At 41.6% G+C, this 14,738-nt stretch overlaps 1 long non-coding RNA gene across 1 annotated transcript; it reads right to left on the bottom strand.

Moving 5' to 3' along the window:
- Positions 1-9,435: 9,435 nt before the first annotated feature.
- LOC130497589 (uncharacterized) lies at positions 9,436-10,644 on the bottom strand. The gene is made up of 4 exons (XR_008936587.1): positions 10,506-10,644; positions 10,299-10,336; positions 10,177-10,216; positions 9,436-10,047 (listed from the first exon to the last, which is right to left on the bottom strand). It is a non-coding gene; the product is annotated as an uncharacterized LOC130497589 (long non-coding RNA).
- Between the last annotated feature and the right edge of the window lie 4,094 nt (positions 10,645-14,738).

Below are 14,738 nucleotides of genomic sequence, written 5' to 3'. Positions count from 1 at the left end.
TGAAGGTTTATATGTTAGTGAGCGAGGGAGAACTGACAGAAGGAACAACAACTACTCTAAAGGAAGGTCAAAGAGTAGAGGAGGAAGTTACTCCAGAAACAAATCTAACAGCAAAGGATGTTTCATTTGTGGCAAGGAGGGACACTGGAAGAGAGAATGTCCAGACAAAGGGAAGCCAAAGGGAAATGGGGCAAACTCTGCTAACGTTGTAGCAGAGAAGAAAGAACCTTTGATACTCACGGCGAGTGTTCAGGATACGAAGAACGAGTGGGTAATGGACTCAGGTGCTAGTTTTCACATCACGCCAAACAGAGAAGTCTTGTTTGATCTAGAGGAGTCTACAGGAGGTAAGGTGCTGATGGGAAACAATACTGTTTGCAACGTTGAAGGAGTTGGGAAAATTCGTATTCAGAAGAAAGATGGCTCAGTTGTCATCTTAACAGACGTGAGGTATATGCCATCAATGGGAAGAAATCTGATTTCTTATGGATGTTTAGAGAAGGCCGGTTGCAATTATGTTGGAGAAGGCTACAGAGTGAGATTCTTCAAAGATGGTTCAGAAGTTCTAGCAGGGAAGTACACTGATGGTTTGTACTATTTGGAAGGTTCTGTTCTAGCTGGAGAGAGCAACTTTGTAAATGTAGCAGTGGATGTTACTAAGAAGTGGCACTCGAGGTTTGGTCATCTAAGTCAGAAAGGTTTAGAAAATCTGGTTAAGCAAGGTTACTTGGAAGGAAAAGATATCAAACAGTTGGACTTCTGCGAGGATTGTGTTTATGGAAAGGCCCATAAGCAGAGTTTTAAAAAAGGTAAACACACCTCGACAGGAATTCTAGACTACGTACATTCTGATATTTGGGGATCTCCCTCAGTGGTTGAGAGTCTCGCGGGGAAACGATATTTCGTCACTTTCATTGACGATTTTTCAAGAAAGGTTTGGATATATTTCTTAAAAACTAAGGATGAAGCTTTTGAGAAATTTGAGGAATGGAAAGCTGAGGTAGAGACTCAAACAGAAAAGAAAATAAAATGCTTAAGAACAGACAATGGATTGGAGTTTTGTAATAAAAGGTTTGATGAATTGTGCAAGTCTTCAGGCATCAAGAGACACAGAACGTGTGCGTATACTCCCCAACAGAACGGTGTATCTGAGAGGATGAATCGCACAATTATGGAAAGAGTTCGTTGTATGCTATCAGAAAGTGGAATGGGAGAAGAGTTCTGGGCAGAAGCCGCGTCTACTGCAGTCTATTTGATTAACAGGTCTCCTAGTTCTGCTATTGAATATAAGCTACCAGAGGAACTATGGTCTGGAAACAAACCGAACATGAAGCACTTAAGGAGATTCGGGTCAGCTGCTTATGTTCATGTGAGAAGAGCTAAGACAAGCTCTAGAGCGGTGAAGGGATATTTTGTAGGTTACCCACAAGGTACAAAAGGATTTCGAGTCTGGATTCCTGAGGATAAAGAATGCACGATAAGCAGAAATGTTATATTTCACGAAGAGGAAGTCTTCAAAGATAAGGAAACTGAAAGCGATCAAGCTAAAAATATGACTCCTAAAGACAAAGGGAAGCGTGTAACGTTTAGTCCAAATTTAATAAGAGGACCATCTGGTGAGGTCTCACAGGAAGAAGCTACTAACAGTAATGATATTGTTGAGACAGGAAGTTCTGAGCAAGGTGGAGTTTCGACGAGTTCAGAAACTCAAGCTGTTGCAGAAACGGAGAGTGGCTCTAGTCAAGACTTGGATCAATACGTTTTAGCAAGAGATAGAAAGCGCAGAGAAATCAAAATGCCCTCTAAGTTTGATGATTTTGATGTTGCTGCTTATGCTCTTGCTGCAGCTCAAGACGTGGAAATGGATGAGCCGCAGTCATACCAAGAAGCTATGAGGTCTAAAGATCGTGAGTTTTGGAATGCAGCAAGTGTGGAAGAGATTGACTCATTAGACAGAAATCATACGTGGGACATTGTGGAGAGGCCAGAAAAGAAGCGTGTGATAGACTGCAAATGGGTTTATAAGAGAAAACCAGGAATTCCAGGTGTGGAAGAGCCACGGTATAAAGGTAGATTAGTGGCAAAAGGTTATTCTCAGGTTGAGGGCATTGACTACAATGAAGTTTTCGCACCAGTGGTAAAACATGTTTCGATCAGATCAATTTTATCACTTGTAGTGATTGAGGATCTACACCTAGAGCAACTTGATGTTAAAACGGCTTTTCTAAATGGTACACTGGACGAGGAAATCTATATGGAACAGCCGGAAGGTTTTGTAGTCAAGGGAAAGGAAGATTGTGTTTGCTTGTTAAGGAAATCTCTGTACGGCCTGAAACAGTCCCCACGACAATGGAACAAGAGATTTGATGGGTTCATGAAGGAACAGGGGTTCGAGCAGAGTTCTTCAGATCCGTGTGTGTATATCAGTGGTTCAGATAAGTCTACAAGAGTGTTTCTGTTGATTTATGTGGATGATATGCTTGTGGTTTCAAAAGAAATGAAGAGGATTCAGTTGCTGAAAGATTGTCTCGGTAGCGAGTTTGAGATGAAGGATCTAGGAGCTGCAACAAGGATTTTGGGGATGGATATAGTTCGTGACAGGAAAGCTGGTACTCTAAAGCTGTCTCAAGGAAAGTACTTGGAGAAAGTACTCTCAACTTTCAACATGAGCGATTGTAAAGCTGTCAATACGCCTTTGGCCTCACATTTTAAGCTAAAGAGTTTAGATGAAAAGGAGACAGCTATTGAGAAAGAGTTTATGAAGAAAGTGCCGTATGCTAGTGCGGTGGGCAGCCTTATGTACGCGATGATTGGGTCACGACCTGATATAGCTCATGCTGTTGGAGTAGTGAGCAGGTTCATGGGAAATCCAGGAAGAAGTCACTGGGAGGCAGTGAGATGGATACTAAGATATATTAGAGGAACGACAGATTATGGCTTATGGTTCCACAGTGGTTCTAAATTCAAGGTGGAGGGGTTTTGTGATGCTGATTATGCGAAGGATTTGGATCGACGAAGATCGATAACAGGCTATGTTTTTCAAGTAGGAGGGAACACAGTGAGCTGGAGATCAGGTCTCCAACCCATTGTTGCTCTCTCAACTACTGAAGCCGAATATATGGCTCTAACCGAGGGAGCTAAGGAAGCTATTTGGCTAAAGGGAATGTGCGAAGATTTGGGATACGATCAGGAAGCTGTGAAGTTGAATTGTGATTCTCAGTCTGCTATTTTCTTAGCTAAGAATGGTGGGTTTCATGAGCGTACAAAACACATACATAAGCGCTATCATTTTATCAGGGATGTTGTATCAGAGGGAAGTGTCTCAGTTGTTAAGGTTCACACTACCAGCAACCTAGCGGATATTCTAACCAAGAGTGTACCTGGAAGTGTACTGGAGAAAGCTCTGGCTTCGGTCAGACTTCACAACTAATCCCCTGAGTCGTTCACTGCGTGATATTTCCTGCTACACATCCGGTATCTCGCAGTTAATAGGAAGACAAGGAGGAAGAAGATTAGTAACAGAGGTTGTTTACAAATCTTTGGAGGATGTAAAATGGTTTTTTTTTTTTTTTTTTACCTGGAGGGAGATCGTTCAAATCTCTGAGAGACGAATCGTAGAGTCTCGGATTTACGATTGCTCTTGTCGGAGTCGTGAGCGGAGGCTTCTAGTTCTGAAGGGAGATTGAAAGGTATCAGCTTTGAGGTGGAGTTGATGAGAATCTATCGAAGGTTTGTCGGAAGAGAAGCTCAAGATTAGGAAGATATTCAGACAAGGTTCGCGAAGGTTTCGTCGGTGGTCTGAAATCGTGATGAATTAGGGTAAAGACAAGGTGGAGATTTGTGGGCCTTAGTGTCTTAAGTCTAATATCATCATGGGCCTTACGAGTTGGTCTTGGGCTGCTGGAAGCTGGACTAGGTAAATTGGTGGCTGTATATAAAGCCAAGCTCAGGTGGTGCTTGTGTTGCGCCGTAACGTACAAGGAACAGAGCAGAGGAGCAAGAGAACAGAGGGTGATCAAGGTTCGTCTTCTCTGGTATAAAGTCGAGTCGCAGGCTTGCGAGGAGACTTGTGTTGACCTGAGGGATATCGTCTACTGGTTTTGGGTGTTACACTGATACCTGAAACAGAGTAGTAGTAGTGGTTAGACGGTATAGATTGTACTAAGTGGATCATATATTGTATAATCCCTGTCGGAGGAGTTTTCCGACTATCTTAGTGCAATTAGGGAGCAATAGACTCCCCCCAGACGTAGAGACGAGGTTCTCGAACTGGGCAAACAAAGCTTTTGTGTTCTTAGTATTGAAGTAGAAACTATCTAAATCATATTCAAACTACAACTTGAATCCTAACATATTATAATCAACTCTTAGTGCTAATTGTATAAGCCACTTAAAATCCTGGAACTTTCTCTAATATATTCTTTTCCCCTGCAAGTGCTATTACAAAACACATCAATCATCATAGCATATGATCATCGCATCATTGTTCAAAGCTTCTTATTACATCGCTCAACTATTTTCAATTTTTATTTACTTTCGCTGTTTCACAAAAAAAAAACAATGGGAGCGTATAGAGCCGATGCCGACTACAATAATCTATAAGCTAGTCCCGATCGGAACGGAGATTCCAGTGTTACATAAAAACCAAACTTTGTATTGATGCACCATAAATGTGTTGGATAAGCTTCAAAGATATTTTAGGAAACAAGTTATTCATAAAAAGGAAGTTTGAATAACTAAAGTCTATTAGGATTAGGATTAAGTTATGTTCCTAGTTCATGTTGTAATAGGTCAAGATAAGATCCTATATAAAGAGATCAAAGTTGTAAGAGATATCTCAAGAAGTTAAGAATATATAAAACGAAGAACTGTTTTATAAACAAAGCTTGCATACATACGTTTGATCTTGGTGACTATATTTGGTATCAGAGCCTCGTGTTATTGTTGGGATACAGCAAAGGTTGATAAGAGAAAACCATGGCAGATTCGAAGGAGTCGACTTCGAAGGATGATTCAAAGGCTTTGGTGGACACGAATGTGGTGGGACAAAGAGAAGCAGTCCCTAACACAGTGATCTGTCCGATGTTGAACTCAACCAACTATACCGTATGGGCAAAGAAGATGAAGGTGCTCTTGCGTGTTCACAAAGTATGGAATGTAGTCGATCCAGGAACTGATGATGAAGAGAAAAAAGACCTAGCTACAGCTCTGCTTTTCCAGTCTTTACCAAAAAACTTGGTGTTGCAAACAGGCGAAGATGATTCTCCTAAAGATATTTGGGGAGCTATCAAGACAAAGAATCTAGGTGCAGAACGAGTCAGAACAGCTCGACTTCAAACGCTAATGAATGAATTTGATAGGCTGAGAATGGATGATTCAGACACTGTTGATTCATTCACAAGCAAGATGTCGGACCTCACCTCCAAAGCGGCCTCGTTAGGACAAAGCATCGAAGAGTCTAAGAAGGTAAAGAAGTTGCTTGATAGTCTACCACTGAAGTTTATTCACATGACGGCATCACTGGAGCAGATGTTAGATTTGAATACAATCTCGTACGAAGAAGTTATCGGAAGACTCAAGGCTTTTGAGGAAAGAGTAAAGCAAAAAGAAGCTCAAGCAGCTCAAGATCATCAAGGGAATCTCTTATACTCAAAAACATATGATCAGAACGGTACAGACAGTACAAGAGGAAGAGGTAGAGGTCAACACACAAGTCGTGGCAGAGGAAACAGAGGGAGAGGTCGTGGAAGAAGCAACTCAGGCGATTGGAACAAAGAAAAGAAAGACTATTCTCAGATCGTCTGCTTCAACTGCAAGAAAAAGGGACACTTTAAATCAGTGTGCCCTGAGAAGAAGGAAGATACACAGGAATTAAATAAAGCTGAGACAAAACAGCTGAGGTAGCTCTGTATTTACACGAACTTGTGTATCTTAATGAAGACAAAATATAACCTAAGGTTTTTGAAGATGATAAGAAAGAAGATGGAGTGTGGTATCTGGACAACGGGGCTAGTAATCATATGACAGAACAAAGGTCTTATTTCTCAGAGTTTAACGAGAACATCAAAGGCAAGGTGAAGTTCGGAGATGGATCCTTTTTTTTGTAATCAACAGAAAGGGCTCAATTCTGTTTGAAGCAAAGAATGGTGAACATAAACTCTTAACTGATATCTACTATATACCTAATCTAAAGAGTAATATCTTGAGTTTAGGCCAAGCAACTGAGCAAGGCTGTGATATAAGAATGAAGGACAGCTACTTGACCTTAAGAGATCCAAACGGAAGATTACTAGCTAAAGTGAGAAGAACTCCTAACAGACTCTACAAGATAAAGCTTCAAGTTGGCCAAGCAGCGTGTCTTTTAGCCAAGATTAAGGAGGAACCATGGCAATGGCATGCTAGACTCGGTCATATCAACTTCAAAACAATAAAAACAATGGCAACTCATGGAATGGTTAACGGTCTACCGGAGATTGATGAAGTAAAGCAAATCTGCGACTCTTGCTTGGTAGGAAAGCAGACCCGACAGCCCTTCCCGAAATCAACATCGTTTAGAGCTTCTCGAGCCTTGGAGCTGTTACACGCCGATTTGTGTGGACCTATAACACCAGCTACTCTCTCTCAGAACCGATATATATTTGTCATCAGATGACTGCACAAGATATATGTGGTCTATCTTACTAAAAGAAAAAAGTGAAGCTTTTGGTAAGTTCAAGACTTTTAAGAATCTTGTGGAGAAGGATTTTGAGAAAGAGATAGTAACATTACGTACCGACAGAGGAGGTGAGTTTACCTCACATCAGTTTCAAGAGTTCTGCAATGTCAACGGCATAAGATGTCACTTGACTGCTTCGTACATGCCGCAACAGAACGGAGTGGTGGAACGAAGAAACCGTACACTTATGGAGATGACTCGCAGTATGTTAAAGGCTATGAATATGCCTAACTACATATGGGGAGAGGCAGTCCGTCATGCCACTTATTTGATCAATAGAGTCCCCACAAGGGCTTTAAAAAATCAAACTCCCTATGAGTGTATACGAGGCAAGAAACCGAGTGTGTCTCATATAAAAGTGTTTGGTTGTGTGGCACATGCGAAGATAGACTCTGGTCAACTAAGAAAGCTTGATGACAGATCACTAGCTTTTGTACACCTCGGTATTGAACCTGAAACCAAAGCTTATCGACATTACAACCCTGATACAAAGAAAATAATTGTAAGTCGAGATGTGATTTTTAATGAAAAAGCTTGCTGGAATTGGAAGGGAGGAAGTAAGGAAACTCAGAGTAAACCGGGTATGTTTCACATGTCGTGGGGAGCTACAGAAGACAAGGGAAGTGGTCCTTACATTGGAGGAGTTCAACGTGAAACAGCCTCACTTCCAGAACCGGTTGAAACAGAACAGAGTCCTGCAGAAGTAAAAACAGAGTCATATGAAATAGAGGAAATTGACTATGTTGTGGAAGAAGAAAGCGATCTAGTACCGGAGTTGAGACGATCATCTCGACAAGTAAATAAACCGGACTATCTCAAGGATTACATTCTACTTGCAGAAGTAGACTGTGAGATGCTACTCCTATCCATCAATGATGAGCCGATGAACTTTTATGAAGCAAAAGATGACAAAAGATGGATAATGGCTTGTGAAGATGAAATAGTTTCTATCAACAAGAACAAAACATGGACACTAGTTGATAAACCTGTTGGAGTAAAGATCATAGGCCTCAAGTGGGTATTTAAAATCAAAAGAAACGCAGACGGCACAATCATCAAGTTCAAGGCGAGGTTGGTTGCAAAAGGATACGTTCAAGAACACAGAATTGACTATGATGAAGTTTTCGCTCCAGTAGCTCGACTAGAAACCATACGATTGTTGATTGGTTTGGCTGCATATAAACCAGTGGGAAATACACCATCAAGATGTCAAAACAGCTTTCTTACACGGAGAGTTGAATGAAGACGTCTATGTATCTCAGCCTGAGGGATTTGAAAAGAAGGGAGAAGAGTATAAGGTTTTCAAACTCTCTAAGGCTTTCTACGGTTTAAAGCAAGCTCCACGAGCTTGGAACACGAAGCTTGATCAAGTATTGAAGAAGCTCAGGTTCAGAAAGTGCAGCAAAGAAAGCTCTGTATATCGACGAGAGGACAAAGACACTCTGCTCATTATAGCTATATACGTGGATGATCTCTTTATCACAGGAAACCCTGTGAAGGAGATAAAAGAATTCAAAAGGTCGATGTCACAGCAGTTTGAGATGTCTGATCTAGGCGTCTTGACTTACTATCTCGGAATGGAAGTAGAGCAAAGTCCACGAGGCATTACAATTAAGCAAGAAGCATATGCATTGAGGATACTAAAGGAAGCTGGATTAGATGATTGCAACTCAGTTAATATACCGATGGAATTCGGTCTGCAATTCTCTAAAGCACTAGATGAACCGGAGATTGACGCAACCTTATACAGAAGAAGGATAGGATGCTTAAGATACTTGATGCATTCAAGACCTGACTTGGCGTTCTCTAGAGGAATTCTAAGTAAGTATATGCATTCACCACGAAAGTCTCATGGTGACGCATTGACGAAGGTGTTAAGATACCTAAAAGGTACTCAAGGTTACGGTTTGATGTTCAAGCGTGGAGGATCACAGAAGCTCGTTGGTTTTAGTGATAGTAACCATAACACTGATCCAGATGATGGTAGAAGCACAACTGGTCATTTGTTCTGTCTCGGAGGTACACCAATATCTTGGTGCTCGCAGAAACAAGATGTAGTAGCTTTGTCCTCATGTGAAGCTGAATACATGGCGGCAACAGAGGCGGCTAAACAAGCTATCTAGCTTCAGTAGTTAGTGAGTGAAATCACAGGAAGAAAGATCGAAAGGACACTGGTTCGTGTGGATAACAAGTCTGCCATATCTTTGGCAAAGAATCCAGTACTTCACCAGCGCAGTAAACACATTCATAAACGTTTCCATTTCATAAGAGAGTGTGTAGAACGAGAGCTGATCGACGTGGAACATGTACCCGGAACAGAACAGAAAGCAGACATTCTAACTAAGGCACTAGCAAAGATCAAGTTCAAAGAGATGAGGGATTTGATTCAAGTTCAAGACTTAAGCAAAGGAGCTTTGAAGCTTAGAAGGGAGAATGTTGGATAAGCTTCAAAGATAGCTTAGGAAACAAGTTATTCATAAAAAGGAAGTTTGAATAACTAAAGTCTATTAGGATTAGGATTAAGTTATGTTCCTAGTTCATGTTGTAATAGGTCAAGATAAGATCCTATATAAAGAGATCAAAGTTGTAAGAGATATCTCAAAAAGTTAAGAATATATAAAACGAAGAACTGTTTTATAATCAAAGCTTGCATACATACGTTTGATCTTGGTGACTATAAAATGAATTTCGTATAAACTCAATATAAATCCAATGGCTGAATCACTTCCAGATATTGTGACTGATGTAAGAGAGACACTTGCATAATGTAAAAGAAACAGAAAACATAAAAGAGCTCTATTTTGGAATAAGCAGAGGGGAGGTCTAACAAAGTTCACGTGAAGGGAAAATTTGATAAGCAGACAGTGAGACATCCATGGGTGGATATCAATTGGAATCTTCTCCTCTGAATACTATATAATTCATGTCGTGATCCACCGCATCATCACTCTGTTTTTGGTCCTGAAAATTGAGAAAGGGTCCAAATTGTGAGGACCAAACTGGTTCAGACATTCCAGTTGATACTTCTTTAGTCAACTACACAGAACTAATGCAAGAAAAACCAGAGATCCCTATTTCAAGAGCCAACAATATCTGAATTTAAAAATTAGGGAACAAGATTTCAAATTAGAGAGCGTTGAATGTGCAAACTGAAAGAAAGATAAACAGAGGCAAAGAGACGAAGGCTCTGGCTTTTAGCACTATGCGGTGGAGCTCTAGGACATAGAGCTGGTTAGAGGAGGTGCATTGAGGGCACACTCAAGGAGAATCCATCGCCAGCGAGGATGGAATGGGCGATATGAACGATGACTATCCATGTTTCTTTCTCTGATCTGCAATTAAACAACGGAAAATTGAGAGAGACATGACAGCTAGAGTTAGTGGTTTTGATGAAGATGAGGAGGGAGTTCACTTTGAAAAAAAAAATTGTAGAGTAAACCCTTTAACCACATAGTACCTACTTTATGCTCTTCTTTCGTTGATCTTCTTCATCCTCGTCATCTACCTCATCAAAATGGACAATTAAGAAGCAAATAGAACTGAAGGTGAAATATAAATGTCAAATAGAACTGAAGATGCGCACCTTTATATAATAGTCTCCTCATTTTGGAGTTCATCAGCCTGTAAAAGGAAAATTAACAGGTTAACATAAAAGTACTAACAGAATTAACACTTCTTTTGGAGATGACAATGTGGAGTATTTTCGATCTTGAATATCATCATATGTTTATATAGTTAGTTTAGGGAGAGGGTGACAAACGAAGGGAGCAAGAACGCTTTGACGGCTTACATTTGAAGGAGTGAAGAAGGGGGTTTAATGAGAGAGATGGATTGGTGGCCGACGTTACAGTGGAGAAACAGAGAAGAAGATGAGACGTCAGTTGAAGAAGTGGAAACGACGAAGAACAACACAAAAGGGGTAGGATTCATCGTTCAGCGTCACAGCTTTTTAGAGTTTCCTTTTGATTGGGCTTAATGGGTTAGACAAATCAAACGAAACGGGTCAAAAAAAAAGAAGCCCAACAATACCCAAATCTGTGTGTGACGTGTCAAAAAACAATCTCCCTATTGGAGAATTTTCCAAGCTAACGTGGAGGCCTTCTCTGAGCAGGATATCTATCTTATTAAAATAGAAGTATTTTAACCTTTTGTTTGGTAACATGGATATGAATAAAAATCTATTTGTTTGGCAACTATGATAGTACACTAATAATTACGTTTGACAAACGAAGGGAGCAAGAACGCTTTGACGGCTTACATTTGAAGGAGTGAAGAAGGGGGTTTAATGAGAGAGATGGACTGGTGGCCGACGTTACAGTGGAGAAACAGAGAAGAAGATGAGACGTCAGTTGGAGAAGTGGAAACGACGAAGAACAACACAAAAGGGTAGGATTCATCGTTCAGCGTCACAGCTTTTTAGAGTTTCCTTTTGATTGGGCTTAATGGGTTAGACAAATCAAACAAAACGGGTCAAAAAAAAAGAAGCCCAACAATACCCAAATCTGTGTGTGACGTGTCAAAAACAATCTCCCTATTGGAGAATTTTCCAAGCTAACGTGGAGGCCTTCTCTGAGCAGGATATCTATCTTATTAAAATAGAAGTACTTTAACCTTTTGTTTGGTAATATGGATATGAATAAAAATCTATTTGTTTGGCAACTATGATAGTACACTAATAATTAGTGACGAATGGGTCTGTTTGTATCATAATAACACTTGTGTATTTTGACATTAAAACGAGTGGGCCTATAAATTTTTTTCACATTAAAATGAATGGGCTTAACCTTATCTGCTTGGGTTCAGAAATATTATCATAATTATTTATCAAAAAGAAATATACATATTTGTTCCTAAATTTTAAGAAGATTTCGCGTGGGATCTCCTCAGCTGTCGATATAGGAAACATGACCGATCTACAGTTAATTGACAGAGTAACTTCGGTTAGAAACAGAAACAAACCAGAAAGATCTAAAACGCATAGAGTCAGATATAGGGAAGAAAAGAGGAGAATGAAAATCTAACCTTCTATCTTAAACCATCTGAGATACAAACTTGAAATTCTTTGGGAGAAACACAAAAAATATCCAGAACAGAACAAACTGAAGATTTTGTCGATGAGATTTATGTGAGAAGATGAGAGATCATTCCGACGAAAAAGAGAGAGAGAGAGAGAGAGAGAGAGAGAGAGAGAGAGAGAGAGAGAGAGAGAGAGAGAGAGAGAGAGAGAGAGAGAGAGAGAGAGAGAGAGAGAGAGAGAGAGAGAGAGAGAGAGAGAGAGAGACTGCTTTTATTACTTGTTTGATTTCTTTTCATAAAATAAATTGTTTTTTAGAATTCAAGATTCACAAACTGAGAGAGTCAATCAGCCCACCAGTTGAGAGAGTCAACAATATTCATCATCAATCTCTAACATCATCCCACCTTCGCAAATAAAGCTTGGAATCTTCTGATCATCAAGTTATCTTAAGTTAGGAGTGATTCCAATCTTCATGGAAAAATCGTGACATACACCTTGTTGGGGTCAAAAACGGTTATCTCGAAATCAATGGCTAAGTCTATTTGTCACACGAAAAACCATCCGAAAAACGAACACGAACACCCGTAAACCGAAGGAACCGAGCAGCCGACCCCGGTCGCGGCCGTGGCCGCCGGGCGGCTAGCCCCCGCGCTGGTCGTGGCCGCCGGGCGGCTAGCCCCCGCGTTGGCCATAGCCGCCGGGCGGCTAGCGCCCGTGCTGGCCGTGGCCGCCGGGCGGCTAGCCCCCGTGCTGGCCGTGGCCGCCGGCGGCTAGCGCCCGTGCTGGCCATGGCCGCCGGGCGGCTAGCCCCGTGCTGGCTCGGGTCGTCGGGCAACAAGCTTCCGTGCATAAGTTCTAAGCCCCGGCCGTCAGAAATCTGTACTTTGCGTCTTTCCCAAGTTTTCGCGGAACGAATCGTTGAGATTCCGCGTACAAAACTCCCGTTCTTACTCCAAACTAAGATCGTCGGAAACACTTCGGAAACTCGTAAGATATCAACGGGAAGGAAGATCTCAAATTCTTTGTGTGAAACAGTGATGGTTATCTTAAGACACCACTCATCTCAACTCTACGAAGGATTGAAGATCTTCCGAAGAAATCGTAGAAAACAACGGAAGTCCCAGGGACGGCCCGAAAGGGACCAAACGCGATCGGACAGTCCGCTTATGATTATCTGAGATAGATACGACGATTTACGTTTATCTTTACATAACAAGATAAATGCTAAATTTCCAGAAGGATAAATGTCAAGTTTCCCGAAGATAAATGTCAAGTTTCCCGATAAACATGAAGGCCGACGAAAATGGAAAAGCCCGCTTCGCGGCCCAAAAGGAGAATAGACCGTCATAAGAAGGAGTATATAAAGGAGCTTTGGGAGAGAAGGAAAGGCAGAGCAAAAATCCTAGAGGGAAAGCAAATCCGAGATTGGAGACCTAGAGAGCTCATGTTAGCTTAAGAACTTAGAATTTAGGCGGTAGACTAGCAAAGCAGGACCTAGAACGTCCGGCCGCCTCTCTTTCTATTTTCATCTTGTCCGCAGACTCATGTCTCTCTCGGAAGGATCTAACAATCCTTTTACTTAGAGTTCCGCACATAGAAACCCTAGGTATTATTCTCGACATGCCCGTTTCTATGACTAACGCTCGTACTAGACGAACTCCGCCAGGCAGTTCGATCTCTTGTTCAAACCCTTCCAACTGAACTACGTCCGACTTGATCCTCGAAAGGGGTACGTAGGCAGCCTTCCTTAAGGTCCAGTCTCAAATCCTAATAAAACCTTTCTGCATTTATTTGATCACTTGTCGTTGGTTGTCGCAGAGAATCCGGACCTTCAGGGAAAGTTAGGTTTACTTAGCTTTCCTCCGATTTACTTAACTAAAATCGACAGTGCGAATTTCGGTTCCCACAGTTTGGCGCTAGAAGGAGGGGGGGACGGATTACTCTTACTCTTACGGCCGCAAAACGCTTGATCAAAGTAATGTCTGGAAATATGAAAGACAAACTCGCAGCTCACATCGACGCTGGTAAAACAACTTCAGCAGTGACTGCTCCTACGACCAACGCTTATGCAAACAGTTATATAAGATTATCATCTTACGGACAAACGTCCCGAGAACGGACCATCCCGACCAAGTTCGGGTCCTATCAACAATGCACCCCGTCCAAGTTCCTGCAACACGATCCTCGGGTCCATGGACACAACCCTCCTCGCTTGGGATTATCAAAGAAAGACTTCGGGAAAATTTATAAAAGACTTGGTCATCGAGACGGATTCCTACCTGCCGTATAAAACGGCTATGGTTAGCTTGAACACTAGTCGCCTTAACTATACGGGGAATTGAAATCCTTTCGGAAAAACCAGCGTCACATCAACGGCTATTTCTAAGGAAAAATCGTAAAAACGTCTAAGTCCCAAGACGGCCCAAAAGGGGCCCGGATCGCGGCTAAACGGCTCACATACGATTTTAGAGTAGGATCGAGCCCAAGACTGATATGACGGTCTAAATACCGAGTTTGAGAAAATCTCAGCGAGTAGGGTTTCGAGTTTAAATGTTTTTTGAGAAACAGCGTTTCTAATGTTAAAATTCGATAACATTTTACGGAACACCTTTCGTAAAATAAATTCTCGATAATATTTTACAAGACAGCTTTTGCATGATTAAACTCGACAACATTTTACAAAACATTTTCCGTAAAATTAACTCGACAAGATTTTGTAAAATAACTCTCGTAAAATAAAAAATCAACAACGTTCTAGGAAATGACTTCTTGCTCGGATCAAGATCGATTAAGATGAAATCGATACCTGAAGGTCCTCGGAAAAACCAAGTGTTGATCGAGAAACCTCAAGAGAAACCGAGAAAAACAGGCAAGTCCCGCGAGGAAGCACAGTCCCGGGCAGCTAGCCCCTGTGCTGGCCCTGGCCGTCGGGCGGCTAGCCCCCGTGCTGGCCCTGGCCGCCGGGCGGCTAGCCCCCGTGCCGGCTCTGGCCGCCGGGCGGCTAGC

This window comes from Raphanus sativus, chromosome 7 (assembly GCF_000801105.2).
Source record: "Raphanus sativus cultivar WK10039 chromosome 7, ASM80110v3, whole genome shotgun sequence".
In the NCBI taxonomy this organism is placed as follows: domain Eukaryota; kingdom Viridiplantae; phylum Streptophyta; class Magnoliopsida; order Brassicales; family Brassicaceae; genus Raphanus; species Raphanus sativus.
The sequence above is the reverse complement of the archived record's forward strand: the minus strand, read 5'-3'. Positions and strand labels throughout refer to the sequence as shown.